The 23,367-nt window shown below is 42.8% G+C and overlaps 1 protein-coding gene across 1 annotated transcript in view; it reads left to right on the top strand.

The window, feature by feature from the left end:
* Positions 1–18,470: 18,470 nt before the first annotated feature.
* Positions 18,471–23,367, top strand: part of COL6A6 (collagen type VI alpha 6 chain) — a 146,585-nt gene continuing 141,688 nt past the window's right edge. The window contains exon 1 of the mRNA XM_072971273.1: positions 18,471–18,637. The gene's annotated coding sequence lies outside the window, so the exon portion shown is untranslated. The remainder of the gene's footprint in view (positions 18,638–23,367) is intronic.

The raw sequence follows: 23,367 nt of genomic DNA, 5'->3' as shown, positions 1-23,367 counted from the left end.
ACCTTAAAAACTGGTCTTTGCTGAAATCAGCCACCCCCTCACTGTCCCCCTCCCAGCCCCACCATGTCCGAGCTGGATTGGTGTCGTGCTGGCTCTTGCAGGGGCTCCCTCGGTCTCTCCGGCCGTGTGGCTGTGTTCAGCACCTGCATGAGAGCCCTTGCAGACCAGCAGGATTTCCACCCTGCTGGCTTGTGGCTTCACTTCTTGGAACATCAAATTTTCTCATCTGTGAAATTGGCTTTTGTGAGTAGTGGCATGTGTACAGTACATGATCTAGTGTCCAGCACTGAGCAGCAGTTAGGAACTGTCTAATGGCTCTATTTGGGAAGCTGGTGATAAATTTCAGGGTAGATTGAGGAACAGTATTGCGTAGAACTTTGGAGAGCACTAATCATGACTTTACAAGCCTTTTACAGTAGATTTGATTTGCAGTCACTGGGTGCTTCTGTCACTGTGTAAGTAGCATGTTTCAGGAGCAACTTCAGCATCCCCCCAGACACATTTCTAAGAATTCTCCTCAACATAGTCTGGGACAGGACCTCAGACACCTTCACATACACAGCTGTCCCACAGCAGTGGGGGGACCACATGGTGTGGCAGAGTCGACAGCATTCCTTTTCTTATATGCCTTCTGGTACCCAGCCGGTGGATTCAGCCTCCCGCAAACACGGGAGTGAGTGTCCACAGGGCTTTCTGCCAATGTTTGCAACCTGCCTAGTTGGAAGCCTCTTTCCAACTGCCTGAAAACACGTTTTGGCTTCTGTATCCTGATTTCTTGTTCCATGGCTTACTCTTGGAGTTAGAATCAATTACTTACTTTCAATTAAGTAGAGTTTTAACATGCAAGACAGTTTTACCCTGATGCCAATTATGGGATGGACATAACTAACATAGGATCAAATTTCCCTGGTTTCTACCAGAAAAGCTGGAGCTGATGTCCCAGCAATCTTGTGGCTGTTTTCCGGACAAGTGTTTCTCAAAGTGGGCTCCAGGGACCACTCCCATCAGAATTTCATAAGCCTTGTTAAGTGCAGAGTTCCAGGGTCCCCCAGTTCTACTAAATTGGAATTTCTAGATCTCAACAGAGAAGGGGCAATTTAACACACTCTTTAGGTGATTCTTGTTCGTATTGTATTATTATTTTCTCTTTTAATTTGAATTGCTATAAAATATTACTAGCACAAAATTTTTTAAAAATCAAACAACATTAAAAGGCTCATAATAAAATTCAGCTACCTCTTCATTTTGTCTGCCCAGATCCATTTCCCAGAGGTTACCATGTAAACTTTTCTTTCTTTCTTCTTTTGTTTTTTACCTATTTCTGGATAATGTGCTAACAGTGTAACTGTATGTCATAGCGATTTCAGACATTATCTGATGACTTCCTATAATGACTGATGAATATTTAGCAACTTTTCCAATGTAGTCATCCATCCTTACCTTCCTGATATAGTCCCTTACGTTTTCATTAAATTGAGAATTAGGCCTGCTAATTTATGTCTATGTAAAGATCACTTAGCATGAAGCCAAGAAGGGACCTTGAATATCTCTTTCTTATTCAACTTCTGTTTTATCTTAGACTTTCAGCTCTGCTAAGCAACCATCAATTTCACTTTCCAAATAGTCAAATACATCAAATCCTTAGTATTTTCTCTCCCTTGCCCTGGAAGACTTCACCCCATTCTTCTGCTTTGCGTGGACTCTTAATTCTGCTTTCCTTGTTAGATCTCCTTTTACTTGGTCCCATGCCTTCCTGTTTCTTAGTTTACTTACTTATTTGGAAAAAGCACATCCTCCAGTAACTTCCCTAAGAACCAGTGCACTGGAGATACGATTTTTCAGTCCTTAAATTCCCCAGGTGTCTTTATTCTGTCCTTGTACTTGATTGATGTTTTGTACTGGGTTGAAAAGTGTTTCCCCCTCCAAATTCATGTCCACCTGGAATGTCAGATTGTGTCCGTATTTAGAAACAGGGTCTTCACAGACATCATTAGTTAAGATGAGGTCATACTGGATTAGGGTGGACCCTCAGTTGAATGACTGGTGGCCTTCTTTGAAGGCTATGGGAAGACATAGAGACACACACAGAGGTAAGAAGGTCATATGAGGACAGAGGCAGAGACTGGAGTAATGCGTCTCAAGCCAGGAAACACTCAAGATTGCAGACAACCATGGAAGCCAGGAAAGATACATGGAACAGACAATCCCTCAGAGCCTCTAGGAAAAATCAACCTGCCAAAACCTTGATTTTGGACTTCTGGTCACCATAACTGTGAGAGAATAAATTTCTGTTGTTTTAAGCTACACAGTGTGTGGTACTTTGTTATGACTGTACCAGGAAGTTCATGGTTTACCTGGGTATAGAATTCTATGTTTAGCTAAAGTGGAACATAAATTGCTTCCTAATTATGATGCTCCATGGCATCATAGCTTCTGGTGTCGGCTGGAGGAATGCCACTTTCATTCCCATTTCTTTGTAAGTGACCTGATCTTCCCACCACAAGCTTTTAGGATATTTCTTTATCCCTGGTGTCCTGACATTCATAAAGATCTTTCTTAGGTATTTCTTTTTTTAATTAATTGAAGTGGGCACATGAAGAGCCTTATCAACCTAGCAAATCAAGTCCTTCAGTTCTAGGGAATTTTCTTGTGTTATGTCTTTGAAAATTTCCTCTTCTTTATTCGGTGAAGCTTAAACTCTCCCAGATTGACCTCCCTAAATTTCTTATCCTGTCCTATTCTCTACTCCTATTTTGTTCCACTTTCTTAGAGATTTTCTTGGCTGCACGTCATCTATTTCCTCCATGTTGTTTTTCTATTTGTTTGAGTCTTTGTCATATTGGCAACTTTCCTTAGATGCCCAGTGATCCTTGGCTCTGCATTTAAGAGTGCGGCAGCAAATAGCTGATTGGGAACGCACTGTGGAGGAGAGGCTTGTCAACCAACGCTGGAGAGAAGGAGCAAACTCAGGTCCCAACCACTTTGTATGAAAGATTTCAGTCACTCTCACTGTGGTCTCATGCCTCATCTGCATCTTTTGCTATACTTGCTGCTTTAAATCCTGAGCTTTTCCAAATTTCTACAGGACACATCAGATCATTTCTTGTAAGTCTCTCTTGCTCCCAGCCACTCACAGTTTGCAGTTTGCCCCACTCTGCTAAGAAAGTCATCACTCTCTTTCAGAGAGTTTTCTCTCTTCAAAAATTTTGTTAGTTCTCACTTAAGGCTGTGTGTCCTCTAATTCTCTTTGTCCTTGTGCATCAATTCTTTCTCTCTCTCTCTGTCATATACAGTATTTTCAAGAAGAAGAGACAGATGGTGGTGTGGTCGTCCACCATGTTAAACCAGAAATTTCCTTCATTTCCTAATGTGCAACACACAGCAAATATTTCTACTATAACAACGTATTTAGTGAGAAACCTCTGGTTAAACAAAAACACTGGCCCGAGAATGTGAGAGACATAAGTAGACCCCAGTTCTGATATTTACTACACACTTAATGTGCCTGAAACTCAGCTTCCTTGCCCTTGAAGAGAGACAGAAATACCCACCTGTGAGTAGTCAGTGCTAGTGTATGGTGTTCATGGTTTCCACTTTGGGGATTACTCGAGGTTCACAGGATCACAAGTAAGAAGAAAGTCACAAATAGTTTAGGCTAATTCCTGCGATCCCTGCAGACCCTCCGCATTCTGCCCCCTGGTGTGAAATAAAAGAATGGCGATGGAGAGTGATCATTTAACTCACTTAACAAAATCATCCCATCTCAGAAATCTCAGGATGGGGAACCATCCTGAAAGACTCATTCACGGCCTGTTACAACGCAAAGGAAAGAGATGAAAATGTGAGTGAAAATCGCGAGCTCTCTCTTCATTTGGTCCAAGTGTGACTTCTCTTGGCTGTGACACGGCTGATTGGAAATTAGTCTTTTACATAATTTCCAGTGACAGTTAATCTTTTTCAAAATCTAGCTATAAAATCCCTCAAGAATTAGAGAACATTAACTCAGAGCCAAAGTTCAGAAAGATAGTAACAAATTATTCATGGCTCAAGGAAAGAGTTCAACCATAAAATGTGTTGAATAGTTGTATTTGAAATATTAACAAATGTTCTCAAATTCCCACATGCACATCCACACTCACTGATTTCCTCAAATTTTAGGTACTGCCTGATGATATATTATCTCCCCAATAGTCTAGAGACTCATATTCCTGAAAAGTCGACTATTTGTACTATGAATGTCACAAAAGGCACATTGGAAATATTTTCACTATTTCTTGCTGCTAAAGATGACTTTTTTTTTTCCTTCTTGAACTAATGTGTATCTGATTATAAAAACAATGCGTCCATTACAGAAAATTTCAAAAACACAATTAGCACTAAAACCTGCCATTACAGTTGAAGTTAATCTCAATTTGGATGATCAATTTTTATCAAAAAATACCTAACCTATATTTAAATGTTATAAAATTCAAAGTTAAATAAAGTAAATTGAAGTGGGGAGGGGTGAATAGATGGAACACAGAGAATTTTTAGGCCAGAGAAAATGTTTTGTATGATACCATAATGATGGATACATATTATATATTTGTCCAACTCTATGGAATGTACAATATCAAGAATGAACCATAATGTAAACTATGGACTTCTTTGGATGATTATAATGTGTCAATGTGGGTTCATTGATTGTAACAAATGTGCCCTTCTATTTGGGGATGCGGATAATGGGAGAGGCTATGCATGTGTGTGAGCAGGGAGCATATGGGAAATCTCTGTACCTTTCTCTTAATTCTGCTGTGATCGTAAAACTGCTCTAAAAGATCGTCTTAATTTTTAAAAGTAGTTGGAAATATCCAAGTTGTTCCAAACACACTGAAAAGTTTTCCAATACCTCAATTGAACATTAAATTTTTTAATTAATTAAAATTAAGTGAAATTAAAAATTCAATTTCCCATTCTGACTACCCAGTTATCAAGTCCTTGGCAGACACATGTGCTTGGTGGTGAGTGTATTGGACAGCACAGATATAGTAGTACCCAGATATATAGAGGTAAGGATAAGGGTGGGGATATAAATATGCCACAGATGAGCATTTCCCCATGTCAGTATCATATCAATTCTTCCTAACTTGATCTGTAGGTTCAATACAAACCCAATCAAAGTCCCAGCAAGTTTTTTTTTTAATTGAAGTATATAGTCAGTTGCAGTGTGTCAATTTCTGGTATACAACACAATGTCCCAGTCATGCATATACATACATATATTATTTTCATATTCTTTTTCACCAAAGGTTTAGAAGATACTGAATATTTATTTTGTAGATACAAACTGATTCTTTAGTTTATATGGAGAAGCAAAAGATCCAGAATAAACCAACACAATATTGAAGGAGAAGAAGAAGCTGGATGACTGACACTTCCAGCTTCAAGACTATACATCCTATAAAGCCACAAAATCAAGGCAATGTGGTACAGGCATATCTTGGAGATACTGTGGGTTTGATTCCAGACAAACACAATAGAGACTATCTTGATAAAGTGAGTCACACAAACTGCAGTGGTTTCCTGGTGCATTTAAAACTTATGTTTACACTATACTATAGCGTAAGTGTAAAGTGGCATCATGCCTTAAAAAAAATGTACATACCTTAATTTAAAAATACCTTATTGGATAAATTGGGAGCTTGGGATTTGCAGATACTAACTACTACATATAAAATAGATAAACAACAAGGACCTACGTATAGCACAGGGAACTGTATTCAATATCTTGTAGTAACCTATAATGAAAAGAATATGAAAAGGAATATATGTACGTATACAGATGACTGAAGTATTACACTGTATACCAGAAACTGACACATTGTAAATGGTCTATATTTCAAATAAATAAATAAGTAAATAACACCTTGTTGTTAAAAAGTGCTACCCATCAGCTGAGCCTTCAGCAAATCATAATCTTTTTGCTGCTGGAGGGTCTGGCCTTGTCAGCGGCTGCTAACTGATCAGCATGGTGTTTGCTGAGACGGCTGTGGCAATTTCTTCATATAAGCCAACAATGAAGTTTGCCTCATCAGTTGACTCTTCCTTTCATGAGCAATTTACACTCAGATAAAAAGTAAAACCAGCACAAAAGTGCAGCCCCAAGCCCTCAGGCCCCAGTCATGCCCCCAACCAAGGCAGAGACAATGATCACACCCAGGAGAAACCCAACTTTCTTGAGGGCTCCTGCTCCAGCCCCTTGGGCCCCAACCCTGCCCCCTGCATAGGGCAGTGACAGCCACTGAGAGTAGGAGAGCCCCAGATTACATCTGGCTCTGGCTCTGTCCCCTCCATCGCCAGCCCTCCCTCCCACCGAGGTGGTGGCTGCCAGAACACCCTGGAGAAAGAGCCCATGCTCACTTCAGATCCGGCTCCCCACCAAGGCCACTGGGCATACGCGGACTACACTGGAATCTTCTACACAACAAATGTTCCCTTCAAGACCAGGATAGGTGACTGCTTCACCTAACTTCACAGAGACAGAGAAAGTTAACTGTGTGCTTCTAGAAATTTACCTATTCTAGGTTGCCCAATTTGTTGGCATATAATTGTTCATAATAGTCTCTTATGATTCTTTGTATTTCTATATATCAGTTGTAACTTCTCTTTCATTTGTAATTTTATGTATTTGGGCGTCAATTCCTTGATGAGTCTGACTAATAATTTGTGAAGTTTGTTTACGTAAGAACCAGCTCTTAGTTTCATTTTTTTTTTTTAGTTTCTATTTCCTTTATTTCCACTCTGATTTTTATTACCTTTCCTTCTACAACTTTGGATTTTATTTGTTCTTCTTTTTCTGAGTCCTTTAGGTATGAATTTAGATTCTTTATTTGAAATTTTTTTTTGTTTCTTGAGATACTGCTATAAACCTCCCTTTTAGAACCACTTTTGCTGCATCCCACACGTTTTGGAATGCCATGTTTCCATTTTCACTATCTTGAGGTATTTTTTGATTTCCCCTTTATTTCTTTATTAGCTGTTTAGTAGCATGTTGTTTAGTCCCCCATGCTTTTAATTTTTGCAGTTTTACCCTTATAACTGATTTGCAGTTTCATACCATTGTAGTTGGAAAAGGTCCTTGATAAGATTTCAGTCTCCTTAAAGTCCGTAAGATTTGTTTTGTGACCTAACATTTGATCTATCCTGAAGAATGTTCTGTGTACGCTTGAGATGAATGTATTCATTGCTTCTTTTGGATGGAATGTTTTGTAGCTATCTGTTAAGTCTATCTGGTCTAATGTGTCATTTAAGGTCAACATTTCCTCATTAATTTTTAGTCTGGTTGATCTATCCATTGATGTAAGTCAAGTATTAAAGTCTTCTACTATCATTGCATTGTCAATTTCTCCATTTAGTTCTGTTAATATTTGCTTTATGTACTTTTTTTTTCTCTTCTGTTGGGTGCATAAATATTTACAAATGTTATATCCTCTCGTTGGATTGACTTGTTTATCATGTGTAATGCTCTTCTTTGTCTTTTGTTACAGTCTTTCTTTCAAAGTCTATTTTGTCTGATACAAGTATTGCTACCCCAGCTTTCTTTTTCTTTTTTCTTTTTTTCCGTTTGCATGGAATATATTTTTCCATCACTTCACTTTCAGCCTGCATATGTTTTTAGATCTGAGGTGAGTCTCTTGTAGACAACATATTGGTGACTCTTGATATTTTATTCATTCAGCCACCCTATGTGTTTTGATTGGAGAATTTAGTTCATTTACATTTAAAGTAATCATTGGTAAGTACGTACTTAATTGCCATTTTGTTAATTGTTTTCTGGTTGTTTTTCTAGTTCTTTGTTTCTTTTTTTTTTCCTCTTCCCTTGTGGATTTGGTGGCTTTCTTTAGTGTTATGTTTAAATTCCTTTCTCATATATTTTTATGTATCTATTATAGGTTTTTGCTTTGTGGTTACTATGAGTTTCACATGTAACAGCCTAGATATATAACAATCTGTTTTAAGTTGATAGTCACTTAAGTTCAAATGCATTCTAAAAGCGCTACATTTTTGCTCCCTCTTCCCATATTTTATGGTTTTGATGTCAAATTTTGTGTCTTTTTATATTATGTTTCCTTAACTAATTATTGTAGTTGCAGTTAACTTTACTACCTTTGTCTTTTAACTTCCATGCTAGCTTTGTAAGTGATTGATCCCTTGCCTTTACTGTATATTTGCCTATACTAGTGAGTTTTTTCTTTCATCTTTTCTTATTTCTATTTAGGGCCTTTTCTTTTCAGTTTGAAGAAGTCCCTTTAACATTTCTCATAAGGCCAGCTTAGTGGTAATAAACACCTTTAGCTTTTGCTTGTCTGGAAAACGCTCTCTCTCCTTCAATTCTGAATGATAGCTTTGCCAGGTAGAGTATTTTTGTTTGGAAATTCTTTTCTTTCAGTATTTTAAATATATCATGCCACTCCCTTTCAGGCTGGAAAATTTCTGCTGAAAACAGCTGATAGTCTTACGGGGGTTCCCTTGTATGTAACTAGTTCTTTTTTCATGGTTCTTTTAATATTCTCTCTTTATCATTAACTTTTGACATTTTAATTATAATGTGTCTTGGTGTGGATCTCTTGAGGTTCATCTTGTTTGAGACTCTTGTGTTTCCTGGACCTGGATGTGTTTCCATCTCCCAGGTTAGGATACTTTCAGCATTACTTCTTCAAATACATGTTCTGCCCCTTTCTTTTTCTCTTCCCCTTCTAGGACCCCTATAATGCAATTTAGAACACTTGATGTTGCCCCACGGGTCCTATAAGCTGTCATAATTTTTTTTTAAGTCTTTTTTTTCTTTTTTTTTTTTGCTGTTCTATTTGGGTGATTTTCACTACCCTGTATTTCTGGGTGCTGATCCATTCTTCTGCTTCACCTAGTCAGAGATTGAGTCCTTCTGGTCTATTTTTCAGTTCAGTTATTGTATCTTCAGTTCTGTGACTTGTTTGCTACTTTCTTTTATTTTTTGTCTCTTTCTTGAAGTTCTCGCTGTGTTCTTTCATCCTTCTTCCAAGTCAGGTGAACGTCTTTATCACCATTTGGAATTCTTTTTCAGATAAATTACTTATCTTTGTTTCATTAAGGTTTTTTTTTTCCCCTGGGGTTTCATCCTGTTTCTTCTTTAGGAATATATTCCTTTGTTTCCTCATGTTGCTTGATTCTCTGAATTTGTTTCTGTGTATTATGTAAAATGTCTATCTCTCCATGTTTTAAAGGAGTGGCCTTGTGTAGGAGACGAGCTTTATCATTTAACCTTGTCCTAGTTCTTGGTTTTCTCTCAAACTGTCCCTTCAATTGTTTCAGACCTATGGGGCCAAATGCAGGCCCCTTTGGGCACCTGAGTTTAGCACTCAAGGGGAGTTCCCTGGGTGGGCTACATGGACCGCCCCCCCCAATTCCATTGGGCCATGCAGGCAGCATGGGGGAGCAGGGCTGCTCACCTGCAGCCTCTGGTGCCACATGAAGAGGCCACTATTACCAAAAGGATGAAAACCTCAGATGCAGTAAACTTGCCTCCAAACAGACCACGTATCTTATTAAGAGATGTCCTCACAAACTCTAGGACCTCAGAATCTTGTCATAAAATTTAAAAAGAATAAAGGATTGATGTTCTCATTTCAAAAATAAAAAACGTTGGAAAAACGCACACTGATGGATAAATCCACCCCTTGTGGAAAGAAAATCTACACATATGCAGACACTCAGCTTCTGAGTTGAAATCTTTCGTGAGACTTTTATATAATTTCCAGTTGGGAAAAATGTGTACGTTGAGGTTGGACACTTAGGCAAAATATTAAATTACTTTAGATATAACTGAGCAATTCTTGTCAGATAAAGGAAAGTTATCTTAACTAGCATTTTTTTAATTGAGATTTTTTATTTTGATTATAATCTTGAAATAAAAATCTATGAAATATGTTAAATTATATTTTCAATTAAAAAATAGAAAATAATTAAATTATTAAACATCTTGAAGGATAATTTCAAATACCTCCAGGTCTCATCGTCACAGGTGGCTCATTCCCGGGGTCAAGTCACAGCAGGCTCAGGGCCGTTGACATCTCTGCCCAGTACCACGTGCTTCTGAAGCAAACAGAGATCAATCAAGGCAAGGATCCTTTACCTGTCAGGGGCTGGTATGGGTGACAAAATGATTGATGAATATAAAAAAAACTCTGTGAGTTTAAGAGAAAGGAGACTTAGAAAAAAAAAAGAGAGAATTGGACAGATTGAGGCTTAAAATGACAAAGATGAGAGAAACAGTTACTACCAGCACAGTGGTTCCTGCTGATGACAATTGAGAGATAGCATGACGACAGGGATCAATGAGATACGGGGAACAACATTGAAGACCTGAAGAAATCCTGTAAGATCCTGGAGGATAAAATGCTTTTTTTTTGTAGGAATAAGGAAAAATGGGATGATTCATCTAATTTTGAAAAAAGCAAATTACTGCTGAGGAGAAAACAGAAATCAGAAACAACTGACATTTATAGCTCAGAAAGAAAACTTCTTGTCAGAAGACTAGATATCAAACATATGGAAGAAGGCCGTTTGAAAAAGAAGAACTTCACTTCTTTTTCCTTTCATTTAAAAGAATGTTTTTTGAAGTGTAGTTGACTTACAATGTTAGTTTCAGGTGTAAAATTTATTTATTTGTTTGTTTGTTTGTTTATTTAACCCCTTTATTGTGGTGTGGTTCCTGCACAGTAAACTACACATATTTCAGATGTCCACTTTGATGAGGTTTGATAGATGTGTACACCCATGAAACCACCACCACAATCAAGACAGCTAACATTTCCATCACTCCCTAAGAGGTGCCATTTTCCAATTTCCAATTTGTCCCTTCATACGCCCTTTACCCCCTGGTAACTGTAAGTTTGTTCTCTATGTTTGTGAGTCTGCTTCTGTTTTTTTAAACATTTTATTTTTTATGTTTTATTTCTTTATTACTGTATTATTTAATTATTTTGTTTTGGCAGTGGCAGAGGGAGAAGTAATTAGGTTTATTTATTTTTAGAGGAGGTACTGGGGATAGAACCCAGGATGCATGCACTCTACCACTTGAGCTATACCCTCCTCCCAGTCTGCTTCTGTTTTTTAAAAAGTTCATTTGTGTCTGTTTTTTTAGATTCCACATATGAGTGATATCATATGGCATTTTTCTTTCTCTTCCTGGCTCGCTTCAGTTAGAATGATTATCTTCAGGTCTATCCATTAATTTTTTTTTTAATACAGAAACTGGGGATTGGACTCAGGACCTTGTGCGTGCTAAGCATGCGCGCTAAGGACCTTGTGCGTGCTAAGCATGCGCTCTACCACCAGCACGTGGCCTCCCAAGGAGCTTCCTTCTGTTTGCAGGGGTATCTGCGCCTCGGCCATGTCTTCCTTTTCTTGGCTAGGGTTACTGTCCACTCTTCCAGGAGCTCGCGTGCTGACCCCAGCACCCAGCCTGGAAAGGTCTCTCCAGCAGGTGTTGTCAGTGCTTCCAGCCCTACCTCCAGCTCAGTCCTATATGCTGAAGACTGCTCAGCCTGGTCCCCAGAAGTGACCAGAAATGCCAGAGATTTAACCCATCTGAGAGCATCTCTCAGCCAGTAGTCACACACAGGGATCCGGCGTGTAAATACTGAGGCATATTCTGCACTTCTTCCCACGGTTCCCCAGGAGGACTGAGCTCCATTGTCTGGGGGAGTGGTCACTTGCTAGTAACACTCCCTTTGCTGGTGGCCTTCTCTCTCCTGTCTCACTCCCTGAGCAGTGTTTCCCAGGACCACCTCTTAAACTTCTCAGGAGTCTGCTTTGGAGTGGAAGTCAGAGGGCAAACAGGACATCTCCAGCCGCCCCCAACCCCACCACCACCACAGAGGAGGCAGCGCCATGGTGTTTACTAGAATTACAGAGACAAAGCATGAGAGAGATGGCCATGACCACCCGTGCTTGGCTGGTGTGCACTGCTCCCAAGTTCACGTCCGGGTGCGTTTCCTCAGCTGCGACCTTGGCTTCAACAATCTGCAGTGGCACAGGCAGGTGTGGGCAGCACCCTCACCTCTCCGTGCCTGTCCCCTCGTCTGTCGATGACCCCCACCTCACAGAGCTGGCTTCTTGTTGATGGTGTTGGCATTCATTATTTCTCGGTTCTCCTTCTGAGTCCTTGGACAGTCCTGTAGGGCTGCCTGGCCTTTCCTGAATGTGATCCAGAAGGTAATTCAGCCCTCCTGCTGGGCCAGAGGGTTAAGGTGAGGTACTTGGCAGCGATAGCAACGTCTATGAGGGAAAGTTGCCACAAACAAGATAAATCCCGGGGTCAGTGGTCAGGTTCACAGAGCCCAGCTGCTCCTCCCTTGCCTGGAGAATTTATGGTCAGGCTTGATTATACGAGCTGGCGGGTTTTCTTGTGGAAGATGAGAGAAATTTTACCACCTCGCGGGTTTTGTTTTCTGTTCCTTTAAAGACGAAGTGCAGACCATTCAGTCTTGGGAAGGGGATTTAGAAAACTCCTGCTGGATCCTATTTCTACCCTAATGGCCTGGAAGAGTGAATTGACCTCTCGTAGAATTATACCAGAGTTGTAAATCACACCAGGAGAGAATCTGGCTGAATGCCTCCAGCTTCTCAGCGTTTATTTGACTGAATGAGGGGAAAGACTTCCACTCCTCTGCCTTCACAGCTGATTTAAAACCTGCAGATTTAGAAGAAAATCTGTCTCTTTGACTGGTTCAACACGTGCCCTAAATAAGTAATCATACCAGTCAGAATGGAAAATGGGGTCTGAAAATCAGTTGCATAAAATTCAGGGCTGCACTATTGCCAGGTTAATGAAAACCAATGTTTCTAGACATTCTACGTGGCTCAGAGGGCACAAAAGTAAACATAGTGAAGTTTATACTGTTTGTAGCTGACCGTGTAACGAGAAAGTTCCCCAGTGGCCACGAAACGGTCATTTTCTAACTGGCTTCTCCCTCCCTCACATCCCCACCCTGAGAACCTCAGCCTGCCCTTGTCTGAGAATCAGGGTGGCTGGGGGACAGGAGTTAATCGTCAGTGACGACAGGCCTAAATTCACCTACCCTCCTGGGGGTTTTACTGTCCTGCTTTAGAATCGCTGAGGTACAATTGGAGATGGTCCTAGAATGCACCTGATTTCCTGTTTGCCATAAACCTGTTTAGTGTGTCCTTATTCTTAGATTTCCTTTGGAAAAATTTAAAAAAAAAAGAGAGCAAACCTTGAAAAGTGTGGACTCAGAACTCCTGGAATGTGGTTCCATTCCTGGTCTACTTGATGGACACAAAGCTCCTCCACTTGTCTCCAGGAGAGAAAAGCCACACTGCTATTAATAAGAGAAACTTCGCCAGGCCTTGGTGAAGGTGCTACCCTAACTCTTCTTTCTCAGCCAAATTTCTTGAAACACTCCACTCCCCTGTAACGCCTTCATTCCCCATTCACACTATGGACCACCAAGTTCTGGCTCCCACTCTACCCCTATTGCTGTGACAGCGGTCACAAGGCTCCCTGTGATCCCAGAGATGCTCCCCAAGCCTTATCCTTCCTGCATTTGAGAGAGGGCTCCCCACCCCCAGCCCCCTCCTGCCTCGCTGGCCAATCGTCCACAAGTCCTCTTGTCCTGAAGAGTCTTAAGATCTTAACATCTTTCAGATCACCTGGGTCTGACTCTTCAGCAACATTCCCACTGCCCTGAACAAACTTTTCTTCTACTCATCCCTTCAGTGCCAGCTGTTCCCCAGAACTCTGCCCCCACTCCCTGTCCCCTTCTAGTCTACTATCCTTTATAACCAGGAATTACACCAAGTCACTCCTCTGCTCAAAACCCTCAGGGGCTCCCCGTGAAGTGACTCCCTTCTCAGGACCCTTCTGACATCATCCTCCTACTCCCTGCTTTACTCACCCTACTTCAGCCACACTGGGTTCCTTCCCTTTGCTCAAATGCACCAGTCATACTCTGGCCCCAGGACATTTGCATTGACTATTCCTTCTATGTGGAACACTCTTCCTTCACATGTTGCCCAGGACTTACTTCTCATCTTCATTCAAGACTGCCCAAAGTTGCCTTCTTCCTTAATTAAAATTGTCCTCTTCCCCTGCCATCCAATAGTGTTCTTTCCTCACACACCAGGACAGCAGGAACCTTGTTTGTTTTGTTCCCTGCTGCATCCTTAGGGCCTAGAACCATGCCTCCCACATCGCAGGTGCTCAATGGATCTTTGTTCAATAAATGATGTCCATATATCACCTCCTACTCTCCTGTGGCTCCAATACCAATTTTATGATAAACCCAAATCTGAGGTCTCCTTTGAGGCCTCACCTCTAAGCTCCAGACTTATATGTATCCATCTGGCTACTGAGCATCACCACTTGCACACCTCCCAGGCATCTCAAACTCAAAATATCAAGGGATTATTTTCTCCCACCACCACCCCAGCCTCCTCAAGCCTCCCCTTGCTCCTCCGCCTGTGTTCACTATCTCTGTAAATGGCATTGGCCCCACATAGTTATCCTAGGCTCCTCTCTCGCTCAGTCACATCCAGTCCCTCCCCTACTCCACCCGCTTCTCCATCCTCACTTCATAACATGCCCCTCCTGCCCAGCCACCGTTGACTTCCATGCTTTTACCATGCTGTTCCCTCTGCCTTACTGTTCCTTCCCTCTCTCAGCCTTCCTCACTCAACCCCAGGTCCAATGTCTATCCCAAGTATCACTCTCTTTCCAGGATTCCTCCTGTAGTGCCCAGTGCATACAGACTCCTGTCACATTAATAATTAGCTTACTTACCCATCTCCAATACTAGGCTTTGAGGTCTTAAATGTGGAGACTATGGCTGATTGCATCCTGGTGTCTCATACGGTATCTATCACATAGTAGGTATTTAAAACATGTTTGATAAACAAATAGACCCTAGTGTGACTGAGGCTGTTGCCCCAGAATCACACCCCTGCCCTGCCCTGAAATGGAAACCAATTACTCATATCTAAGTTTTAGGAGGAAGCTGCAAAGAGGAAAAAAAAAAAAAAAACCAAGAACCAGTTAGAACCAACTGAGCCCAAGATGGCAGAGGCTTTGACTTCCAGCGGACCTTGAGCCTCATTACATGCTCATTGTAATACATTAGCTGCTAAATGACACACCCGCAGGCGCCATGACAGTCAACGACTGCCATGACAACCAGAAAAGCCCATGCAAGGACTGAAATGGAGAGTTGCATCAGTTCTGGGTCCAAACCACACCCCTGTTCTTGGATAACTCATGAGTATTCCTCTCACTCTTTCCAGTTTCCTTGTTTTACCTCAACCTTCCTTATATTTGAGGTCTCAGCCTGAACTGGGTTGAGAAGCTGATTTGCCAGGTTCTCCCTTCTCCATTCTTTGGCCATTGAATGAAGCCCGTGCTGTTCTAGTCTCAGCATTGGTTTCGTTATTGGCTGTATGAATCTGACTGGAGAAGGAACCTCCCTAGCCAAGACAAGGTGGATCCGGTCAACCAATTCAGTAATGCTAGTAAAACAAACAAGACACCTGGATTAAGTATATTGTTTTAATTTATGGTGAAAAAATATATAGATTATGATTATAAAAATGATCCTAGTCCTTCACAGCACCTGGTCCATAGTAAATATTCATTATGTGTTTTGCCAAGTGAATTAATAAACAAATGCAGAGCAGACAGCCTTGACAATCACAAGGAAACACAACAGCAGCATGAAATCAAGGGGTGTGAGTCATTTCTAGGCACTGAAGCTCATAGTTAGTGGTGGGACTGTGCAGGGTGGGCAGGGTTTGAGGCAAGAAGGAAGACTAGGTAGAGAGATAAAGGGCTTTGAATTTGGGTTCTGCTCGGAAGGCAGAGGGAGCCCTTTATGATATTAAGTCAGCACAGTGATTGATCCGATGTGTGGTTTAGACAGATGCCTCTGTCAGAATAATGAAAGACGAACTGGCAGGAGTCGGGTCGGGTGGAGGAGGAAAGGAGAAGACAACTGGAGGAGCCTGAGAGTCTGAGTTGGGAACGTCTACCTGGCTTGAGCTCTGGAGACGTTCGAGAAGCCAGCATGGATCTCCCCAGGCTAAAGGGCAAATCGTTGACTTCCTCCCCAAGGCTGAGCTATGAACGGACAAGGCTCCCAGAGCCCCGGCAGTGTCATGGTCGATCACTCATGTGTATGGTTTAGGTTAAGGGTTGTTCGTGTTTTCTAACAAAATTTATAACCAGTTGGATGAGGTTGTCATGGGCTCCAAAAACTCCCTCAAGCACATGTGCTGCCCACACTTCCACTTCAGTTACAGACATTCCTAAAAAAAAGCTCTGGAAATACAGCAAAGGACACTGGCTACTTGCCCATCATTTCTCTGGTTCAGACATCAAGGGTTGCACAATGGGAAAGACAGGTCATTTTAGGCAACCACCCACGTTTACAAGGTCCAATGACCTTTTTCCTTTCTCTGCCTTTTTGCTCTCATCTAGGTGAAAGGAAGCCTTATTCTCTGGATGCTGGTCAAAGTTTGAACCAGTTGTGAAAATTGGTTTGGACATCAAAAGGTCTGGGACATGAGAGAGTGTTTTGAGATACCCCAAAACAACACACTAGGGGGACCTGGCTTGTTGTTAAGGCCGTGCTATCAGGTCCTCACATTACTGGACTGACATGATCCGTGGTTGTGGCTGGGCCCAGGGTCAGAGCTTATGGACCCCGGAAGTGATTCCATTTGATTGGTGCTTCCTGCGTGGCTCTGATAACATGGGTGTTGTTTGTATGCATGGTCAGTCCACTTTTACAGCTAGCTTCAGGTGAACGGGCAATTGGCTAAAAACCCTGCTAGCAGAAATCACATCTGCCTCTTTCAATAATGACTCTGCAGCGAGGAAAGTATACTTGTGATTTGAAGTGGATTTTTAATAATATTGATACTATGTGAGAATATGAAAAGTCGATTACTTAAGGTTAGTCATTTTAGGCAAAGGCAGTAATAATTTGACATGTTCCAATGTTTGCTTGGACATGTGTGGATGTGTGTATGTTCCGTTATCCCAGTCTGCCTCACACCAAAACCAGGGGACACACAGAAGAGTCACCATTTTGAAGTCACCTGTGTTGGTGCTGTCCTGCCAAGTCTATGACCAGATCATGAAGTCTCATGATCCAGGACACTCAATGAAAGGCCTGAGAAAGTATCTTCATTATTTACCTTCCACTGGGGAAGAAACTGAAATGAATGACCTGACCATAGTTACAGCTGGTGAAGGTCTAACCGGGACGGAAAGTTATGTCCCAGATTTCAAAGGAATCCCCATTCTGTGGGAACCATCTCAGTGTTTTGAATGTGTCATTTGCCAGGGTGACACTTCAGGCTATAAAAGGACCCTCCTGGGTAAGGCTAACCTGCATTCAGTCACAATTCTGCCCCTGATGAATTTGCCTTCTTTAGATTTTAAATTTTTTTTCTTTACTTAGGATGGCAATAAGTAGCAAATGTCTAAAATCCACTCTTAGTTCCTGCGAAGAGGGCAGGGCTCCCTCTGTCTTCCTGGGCTTTGTATCTGCTGTTCTGTTAGTCTGGGACCCTCTTCTCCGTTTCTCTGCCTGTGCCACTCTTTAGATTTCGGTTTGAACTTAATTTCCTTGGGGAAGCTTCTTTTGCCCTTCCAAGGTTGAATTAGGACCCCTTCGGTGTTCCCACCGCCCCACTTATTCCATCCAGCAATTACCACTGTTTCCTGTTTCCATTTCTGCCTCCCCAGTAAGAGCCCGACTTGGTTTTGCAGCCCAAGCACCTAAGAGTAGTACAAATTAGGTGCTCAAATATTTGTGAAATGAATAAATGGATAGACAAATGAATGGACAGTCAGCGAGAAAAGGTGAGTAGACGAGAGGGTCAAGAATACTCTCCTCTGGACCCTAAATTCCAAGTGGGGACCCCGCTGGCGCTTGACTTCCATTACAGGGCGCGCAGTGGCTGGTCTCCATTCACAGGCAAGAGGGAGCAGTACGCATCCGCCACCCGCAGACTCTACGGCCCCTTGCAAGAAGGTCCCAGAACACGGACAAAGCCTCCGAGCGACAGCAGTTCTAGTTGGAGCAGAACTGCAATCTTCCCGCCGCCTAGGAGCGCGCGCCCTGCCCGTCTGTTGGGCGCAGAGGGCGCGCATCACAAGCACCACGAACGCCCCAGTTTCCCGGCCGTCAGCTTCCTCCCCCTGATCCGGAGCTGAGGGTGGGGGTTCCACGGAGGGAAGAAGTCGGCGGGGCAGTTACAGCCGCAGTAACCCCCAACTCCCTCTTCCGTCGCTTCCCTGTGGCTGCGCCCCCCTCCCAGGGGACGTGAGCTGGGCCGGGGCCGCCGGGGCGGGGAAGGGTCGGCCGGGGCGGGGAGAAGCGTTTATATAGCGGCGAGGAGGGGCGCGGGAGCTGCTGCCCGCCTGCGGGACACGGGACGCCACGGTCCCCCAGGTCCCCACGGTCTCCGCGGTCGGCGCTCCCGGCGCTGCCGGCGCTGCGCTCCGGACGAGACGGTGCGCTCCGCTCCGCGCGAGCGAGGAGGCCCGGCCAGGGCTTGGGAAGAGCAGGCCCAGGGGCCGTGTGGACGTTTCCTCGAGGTAAGTCCTGGAGCCCAAGTCCGCCGAGCCGGCCAGAGCCAGAACCAGATTTGCAACTGCTCCGTGGCTGCACGGGAGGGGCGCGCGGCATAGAGGGGGCTGCGCCAGGACCGCGGTGAAGGAGAGAAGGGATGTTAAGAGCTCAGAATCGCCGCGTTCTGGTTTTCACCTCCTCCCGGCAGAGTGAGCTGCCCTCACCCCGCCTTCTTTGAGTTTCCCTCATCGTCCTCTTGGAGCGCCTTCAGCACTCTGTTGTCACCCTCTGCTCCCGGCTCCGCGCTCCTCACCGCACATCCGAGCGCTCCGGAGGCTGAGAGGTGCCTCCCTCAACCCTGTGTCCCCACGCCCAGCCCAGGGCTTGGAGTGTGGCAGGCACCCAGGACGGCACGGGGAGCGGATGACTGAGGTTAACCAGCCCGGGTCAGGAAGAGTCCCTCCCAAGCCAGTACAGACCCTGCCTTGTACTTTTGCTCCTGCAGTCACCCAGATTTATTAAAGGCGGTTGGAGTTTTATTGTTGGCTGAAGGGAAGGGGGAAGGCAGAAAAAAATACACCCTTTTATGAATGCCCAGTCACATTCTGCAGTGAGTGGAACCTCAGCTACCTGGCTTGATGTCAAGTGTCCAGATAATTTTGAGGAGGGGAGGAGGCAGGCGGGGAATGAAAAAATATTGGCCCTGGAAAGTGTCCTTTTGTGATAAAGAGTTCTCAGTCCTCTTTTTAAAAGTCTACTCTATGGAGATATTTTAAGATGATCTTTGCCAGTTGGGGGAAAAGTTCCTATAGGGGAGTCCTATACGATGTCAGTTAGGAATATCTGAGATGTTGGATGAAAAACATGACTTATAGGAAGGCTATTAGATGGCTTTTGTTAAGAATTTCTACAGTTACAGAATCAGCAGTCACGCTGCTTTTCCAAAGAAGGAGCTATTTGACAAGTACTATGTTTAATGTAAAAATTTTCCAGCATGGTATTGTCTAAACGAAGTGTTTTAAAATACATGGACAGCCTTAAAAGCTTTCCCTTATGAAAGAAGTCATCAGCTTTCTCTCTCCTCCTTCATTTGATTCCAAAATATTAGAAGTGCAGAGGAAAACCTGAAAAGAAAGTTTGCCTTCCACTCAAAAGTACGTGTGTTTTGGATGCTGTGCCCTGAGAAACCCAATTTTAAAATGCATGTAAACTCTTTATGGTGATCACTCATTGGAGAATTAACTTTTTTTTTTAATAATAAAACTTTCCTTTCATAAATCCTCTCGTGAAACAATTCTCAAAAAAGGCTATTGTTAAATATAATATACAGGCAATTTCCACTTTTAATCTTCCCTTTAGATTGTCCGAATTCCAGAAAAGTTTGAATCTTTGGAATGTTTATAAAGAAATTATTTGTTTATTTATTTGCATGGACAGTTACCAAGTAACAGGCAGGTTACAAGAAGTGTGAACAAAAGCTGGTGCATTGTTGATTCATCGTATACACAGTATACTACATAGTCCTGCTAATATAATGGTAGTGAAAATGACTAAAAATATCTTCCTGCTCAGGAAACATCTACTGTCCCTGGAATGTCTCGGGAAAATATGTGATTGCCAGGTGTACCACCTGCAAATACGTACAAGTGGTCCAGACTAATGAGGGTGTGTTTGTAACCCCCAAATCACCCCTCTTACCATCCCAAGAAATAAACACGAAGAGGAGACTTTCTATAGCGTCTACTTGTGTAAGTGTCGTGACTGTAAGACTTGTCCAGAGTGACAGAGTGTTGGCCAAAGTCTCTTTTCTCCCATACTGACTGTTTTGTTGTGTTTCGTTGTCGTGGTTATTTAAAGTAGGAAGTGGCTCAGCTTTCCTCTGGATTGGCTCTAGGTTGAACTTAGAGACTAGCTTGGATGTTTGCTTCACCTTTCTGAGTCTTTTCTCACCCATCACAAGGAGCGGTGATATCTACCTACCTCACAGGGATGTGTGAGAAAAAATAAGCAGGCGGCCCTTATAAAATGCCAGGTATAAAATGCCAGGGCAATAGCTCCATGGTGGAGCTGTGTGCTTGGCATGCACGAGGTCCTGGGTTCAATTCCCAGTACCTCCATCTAAATGCCAGGTACAAGTAAGTGCTCAATAGATGAGGGTGATGTTGAGGGAGGTGGTAAGGCTAATAGAAATGTCCCTGGTTGGGGGAGGGTATCGCTCAGTGAGAGAATGCTTGTCTACCAAGCACAAAGTTTGAGGTTCAATCCTCAGTACCTCCATTAAAATAAATAAATAAACAAATACAACCTAATCACCCCCCCCCAAAAAAAGTATACAGTGCTGTATGTCAGTTAGGTCTGAGTAAAACTGGAAGGAAAAAAATGTTTTAAATAAAAGAAAGAGTTCCTAATAACGTATTGCGTGTTGTGGCCAATTTTATTCCATGTTTTGACCTCACTGAAATACCTTGTTTCCATGGAGTGTGACTCGTGATTAAGACATTGTGTAACTCGCCAAACTTTGTATCTGCCTTTTCGCTTGGAAGTGTTCCAGTTTGCAGAGATCATTTAAGGCGAGACCTGTCACTCAGGCATGCTGCCGTCCTGGAAGAGGTGTGGGAGTTGTGATTATTCCAATTTCAGTCCGTATCTCTTATCTCCTGCTCTACAGTGTGGAGAAACTTTTTCTGGAGAAAGCAAACTGTTCCTGCAAGTAGAAGTCTTTGAAAAATGCTCTTGGTGTTTTAGTTTCTTTGGATAACGGTTTTGTGGTAACAAAAATTATCTTTCTACTTTCAGCAGAAAGGTATTCTCTTTACATTTTCAGAATTGTAGAATAAAGCCCGCCCTGCGAAGAAACCTTAAATTCTTCAAGGGAATGGAGAATTTCTAAAGCACACAGGATGCTTTACAGAACAGTGAATAATTAAAAGCCAGACTTTTTAATTAAGACATAATATTAGATGGCCTTGTTCCCATTGCATCTCCAGGTTCCTCACCTTCCTTCCAAACTTGTCTTTTCTTGGGGTGACCCCAAGATGCTTACAGGGAAATTTGGAAGAGATTACCATGAATAAAAATGGATACAGTTTGGCTAACATAAACCTTCTGTGGAAGAAAAGGTCTCTCGCGTCTCTCACATCCCTACTGTTTCCCACAATACCTGGTGCTCCACAAATGTCTGAGAAATGAATGACTTAAAATTTCGAAAGCCTGGCTGCAGGATACTTTTCATGTACATCTGGAGCCGATGTGCTTAGAAAATGCAGACAAGCCAAAGGAGGTGGTGTCACCTCTGCTCATGTCTTGGCTTCTGATCTTCAGTTTTGCTAAAGCAAGAAACAGACTCTGAATCTTACCTTTATGAGTTGTCTTGATTGATTGAGGTAAACCCTAAAAGTGAACACTTTTTCTGGTTCCAAACAACAAGTCTCAGGGAATGTGCTGATTTAATTTTGCCGTGAGGAGAAAGTTTTCCCCAGATGCTCAAACAGTGGAGTGGCTGAAGGAAGAGAGAACCTACAAACTTAATTGTCTTATGATAACCTAAGACTTAGTCTTATGAATGAAACCTCAGCAACCCCTTCAAGTCACAGAGAGATCATAAATATACATTTAACCACCCTTTAACCATTTATAGTTAAAATTGGGTATTGATTTGACTCTGAAACGTTTTTCTCATGCTTTAAGCACTATATCCTAAACTTTGGAGGGGAAAGATTTGGCCAGTGTTAGTTGGCAAAGGCCTTAGCGTTGGCCTGAAAACCCTTAAGCTAATCACTCACTGAGTCCTTTAAAAACAGCTTGATTAACATCTGGCAAAATATGGTGACTGCAACTCTCCAGTGCATGAGTCCAAATACAATAGAACTTTGAAGATTAGGAGCAAGTCATAGCCACACTTGGCTATTTTTGTTTGGGGAAAAAAAAATGCCACGGTGTAGCCAATGGTCCATATGCCATCTTTGGTGCATATGTAAGTAAGCCAGGGGGTAGATAACTCTATAATCACCTTTACTTCCACATTTTTCTGGGACTACAATACTAAAAGGGTGATGTTATATATTGTAGCAGCTTTCCCCAAGGTCCAGACTTTCCTCTTTTTCTGCCGGCTAGCAGAAGATGTCAGAGCCCCACCCTCATTCCTTCTGCATTCACCATTTCAGTGCTGTGATGCAGGCTTCTTGCGTAAAGTACCCGTGAGAGCCGAAGGGAGCCTGCGTGACTGGAGCAGGCCAGAAGGGCCTGGGAGCAACCTTTCACCCAATTCCAGATGAAAGCTGGTGAATAAACATCCTTAGCCTTCTCACACCTTGGGGGAAGCCACTCTAGAGGTCCGACCCATCTCTTCTTCCAGAGGTGTCCAAGGGGATGAGCTCCAGCCGCCCGGAATGCTCAGCCCACTTGCTCATTGACAAGATGACCTGGTTCCCTGCCCTCCCTGGGTCCCTTCCCCACTCCTCTACCAGTGCTGCCCGAGGTCACCTCCTAAATAAACCGATCACACAAATTCTTGTCCAGAACCTGCTTTGGGGAATACTCAACTGACCACAAGCTTGTTCACTATTTGAGTAAATGCAGTACTTCAGCTCTAAGTAGCCTGCTGATTCCATTCTAGCCCAAAAGTGAATCGAGAATGGAATTCTTGCTGTCCACACTGGAGAAGAGAATTCTGTCCCCAGCCAGTGCTGGTTCACTTGCGTCTGGGTCGCTTAGCTTGTTGGTTAGGACCTCATCCTGAATTCACATCAGCTCTTTG

The sequence above is a fragment of the Vicugna pacos genome, chromosome 1 (genome assembly GCF_048564905.1).
Source record: "Vicugna pacos chromosome 1, VicPac4, whole genome shotgun sequence".
Taxonomy (NCBI): Eukaryota; Metazoa; Chordata; class Mammalia; order Artiodactyla; family Camelidae; genus Vicugna; species Vicugna pacos.
Note: the sequence above shows the minus strand (reverse complement) of the source record. Positions and strands in the feature narration are given on the sequence as shown.